Source organism: Tauraco erythrolophus, chromosome 3 (assembly GCF_009769465.1).
Source record: "Tauraco erythrolophus isolate bTauEry1 chromosome 3, bTauEry1.pri, whole genome shotgun sequence".
In the NCBI taxonomy this organism is placed as follows: Eukaryota; Metazoa; Chordata; class Aves; order Musophagiformes; family Musophagidae; genus Tauraco; species Tauraco erythrolophus.
Window position 1 is genome coordinate 75034727 of NC_141467.1, and position 3833 is coordinate 75038559.

General features: G+C 57.9%; 1 pseudogene; it reads right to left on the reverse strand.

The window, feature by feature from the left end:
* Positions 1–80: 80 nt before the first annotated feature.
* On the reverse strand, positions 81–2869 carry LOC147529050 (maestro heat-like repeat-containing protein family member 7; annotated as a pseudogene).
* Between the last annotated feature and the right edge of the window lie 964 nt (positions 2870–3833).

Below are 3833 nucleotides of genomic sequence, written 5' to 3' on the forward strand. Positions count from 1 at the left end.
AAGCACTCAGATGCTGGCCGGATCTGGAAGCTGCACCACTTCCTCCTTCAGCTGGTCGCCGGTGAGATCTGCCAGCTGGGTCACCTCCTCCTCTGCCACTGCCCACTCCTCCTCTGCCGCTGCCCACTCCCACTCCTCCTCATGCTGGCGGAGCTGCTCCAGATGCAGCCTGGCCAGGCGAAGCTGCTTCTCCTGCGGCGTCTCCTCCACTTCCTCCTCCTCCGCCTCCTGCCACCACCGCTCCAACGATGGGGGTGCGGGGATGGTATTCGCACCGCCACCCCCACAGGTACCAGCACCCGCTCCGGCACAGCCCTTCCATCTCGGGCTTGGAGTCGCTGGACACCTCCTCGTCGACAGCCCGAAAGGCCGCCACAGCTTCCCCTCGGCGCAGGGAGTGCCGGGGGCTGTGGCTGCTACTTCGCCTCGGCCCGAGCAGAGGCCTTGCTGGGGGCCGGGTGCCACCTCCAACGTGCCTTCTGCAGCAGCGAGCGCAGCCATTGCAGGTTAAGCCTCGACTTGGGCTCTCCTCCTCCTCCTCCTCCTCCTGCTTCGAGGATGTGGAGCGTCTGAATCACCAGGGAGGTGACCGCGAGGCTGGGATCTTTGCTGGCACCTTGAAGGGCCTCTCTGATGTGCTTCCTCTCACCATCGACCACCTGCTGTCCCAAGAGCCGCAGGAACCTGACGGCCTCCTGCCGCAGGAGCTCCTGTGGGTTCTGCAGGTAGTGCTGGCTCTGGTGCAGGTAGTCCTTGGCCCTGCTCTTCTTCCTGGCCAGCAGGCACTCGCCGATCTTCCATACCTGCGCAGTCTCAACCATCTGCACCAACTGCCTCCACTTCAGGAAGCGACCAGTGCTGCAGAGGGCTTCCTGGGAGGCCTTGGCCACACTCTTGTCCTCATCGTACAGGTGAAAGAGCAGTGGCAGCAGGCTGTCCCACACCACCTCCTTCATCTTCTTCCTTTTGGCACCTGCCACGAGCCCCATCGTGTCTCGGAAGAGATGGATGGAGAGCTGCCACACGGTGCCTGACTTGTTGTTGAAGAGCCGCCAGAGCTTGTCAGCCAGCACCAAGGCGGTGCGGCTGGACTCCTTCCCCTCCAGGAGCTGGAGCACGTTGGCGAGCACGGGCAGGACCATGTCACTGGCATCACCATCACCATGCTCCAGCTGCTCCATGATGACAGGCAGCAGGACGAGGGATTTCTTTGCCATGTCTGGCCTCTTGCCAAGCGTGAGGATGCCCCTGAGCACCAGTCTGGGTATCTTCGGGCACTGGCTCATCAGATAGGTGGGGAAGATTTCCAGGGCACGGTCCAGCTCTTCGTTGAGGTTGGTGCAGCCCAGCATCTCGATCAGGAAGGCCATGGTGACCATCTCCTGGATGGGGTCCTCCACCCTGAGGAACTCTGCCAGGCAGCAGAAGATGGTGGAGCACAGGTGTCTTGGGGTCTTCGTCATCTCCCTCGCCACGATGCGCACTCCCGAGAGGTGGGTCTCGGTGCGGAGCAGGGCATCCCAGCCACCCTGCACCTCGACGGCCAGCACCTGCTCCTCAAAGCCCATGCTGCAGAGCAGCAGTCTCATGGAGTACAGCAGGGAGCTCAAGAGAGTGAACGGATCGTGTTGGTCCTCGTTCCAGATGTGCACCTCCTGCAGTGTCAGCTCCCTGGTGAAAGGCACTTGGAGAAGCAGAGCCAGGAAAAGCCGGGGGAAAATCGCCTCCACCACCTGCAAGTGGGTGGGTTGCACGAGGATCTTGGTTATCATTCTGGTTGCGGCCACGGAGAGGACACATGTGTGGCCCCAGGTAAAGGTGGAGGTCTGGCGCGTCAGCGGGTCCATCAGCACGCTGAGCAGCTCCCGCAGCACCCTCTCCGCAGCCTGGGGCTGGGAGAGCATGGTCTCCCACATGGCCGTGGCAGCACCGGTGCACAATGGGGAGCACCACAGCAGGCTGGCCACGACATCGCGGGGGTGTCTGTACAGCAGCACCAGCAGGGCCTTGTTGAGGCTGTTGAGGGCTCTCGTCTTGCTGATGGAGGGCAGGTTTGTGCAGATGGCCCACACGATGTTCATGACCTTCATCGGCTGGAAATCAGAGTCTGCCATGAGGACATCCACCATGTCGGCAGCTGCTGTGACAGTGTCGGTGCTGGAGGATTGCAAGTTCTTGATGGCCATGAGGATGATGTCTACTTGCTTGGAGGGCCGGAGGCATTTGAGGAACTTGAGGAAGATTTTGCATGCAGGGCTGGTTTCTGAATGCTCCCAGGGTTGCCTTGCTTGCCAGTCCTCCTGGAGCCACTGCTGCCCTGCCTCCTGCAGACCCAAGCCCCTGCTTCTCTGCTGCAGGACAAAGGTATGCAGGTGATGGAGAGCTGCTTCAGGCTGGTAGCGGGTGCCCGTGTGCTTGCAGGTGCAGCAGAGGGTGAGGTGCCCCACTAGCCTCCCCAGCATCCCAAAATGTTGTATCTCAGAGCAATCGTGCTCGTGGGCTCTGGGTAGTGCAAAGCAGGGGCAGACCAGCAGTAGAGGGTAGGTGGTGAGGAATTTGATCAGCCTGGCAATTCGTGCCATTGCCCTCTCCTGCACCACTGCCATCCGAGAACTGGTGAATGGAAGCAGGAGCGCAAGTGGTTCTGCAGCTCCAGGATGCCGAGGCTGCCAGCACTGCGTACCAGCGCCTGCAGCATTCTGTCCATCGCAGCCAGGGTCTGGGAGCAGAGAGAAGCCACGAGGTCCTGGCTGTCCTCCTGCAGAGGCAGGTGGAAGATGCTGAGGAAGCAGGTCTGGATGAGGCTTTTCTTCTTCTTCCTCTCCTGCACAAGCAGGCCTGCTTCGCTCATGGAGGTGATGGTCAGCATGGCCTAGTTCTATTTCTGTAATTTCAGGCAGAAACGGACTGACTCGTAGGAAACCTTAAAGTAAATACTGCTACTTGAGCACACATGGATTCCGTGGCTTGAGGATGTCGTCCTTTCAACATCTTGTGTCTGTCACGTGCACACTCCTACACTCTTGCTTTTTTCCACTTCTGCACTTTTATTGCAAACAGCTTATCCGTTAGTGTTCATCCTGCTTTTCTGCTCTTCTACATATCAGAGCTCCATATATTGCCCACTTTCTAGAGAATGTTTGGCCACCCCTTTCTCCCCCCTCCCAGTGGTTCTCTCCCCCCTTTAGCTGCTGATAGTTGCTGCCAACTTCTGAAATTTAACCAAGTTCAGATATTTGAAGCTGTCAGGAGCATTAACAAGCTGCAAAGAAAATTACCCTTCCTGCCCAGATCTCCCTCTCCCCAGTTCCCTAGTGTTCTGCCCACCAAAGCCTAGCACATCTCCTGAAATCCTGGCTGATGAGATGTGGTGTTCAAAAGCGTCTACTCAACAGAAACGCCACCAAGTGGAGCTTAAGACCTTTCTTCCTCAGCCTGTTAAATACTCTTCCAGGTATTTCAAATCCCTTCCTCCTCCTGCTGAGTTTGGTTGCACCACTTTTTAGAGAGCTTTCAGTCGTTGTTTTTGATCATTGCCATCACAAGGCAGGTGGGAAACACCTTCCTCCAACTGGGTGGCACTCAAAAGGGCTTTGTTCCTGTGGGTGTAACCTGGTTTCAGCTGGGACAGAGTCAGCTCTTTTTTTTAGCAGTCAGAAGAGCTCAGTGTTTTAGTCAGAGACTTGCTCTGAGAAGAACGCTGACAGCGCACTGATGTTTGTGGCTGGCACTGAGGTCTCAAGGACTTCTCAGCTGCTGTGTTCTTGCCAGTGTGCAGGAGCACAACAGGATAGGGGGGGAGCATGGCTGGGACGGGGGGGTCCACGACTCTC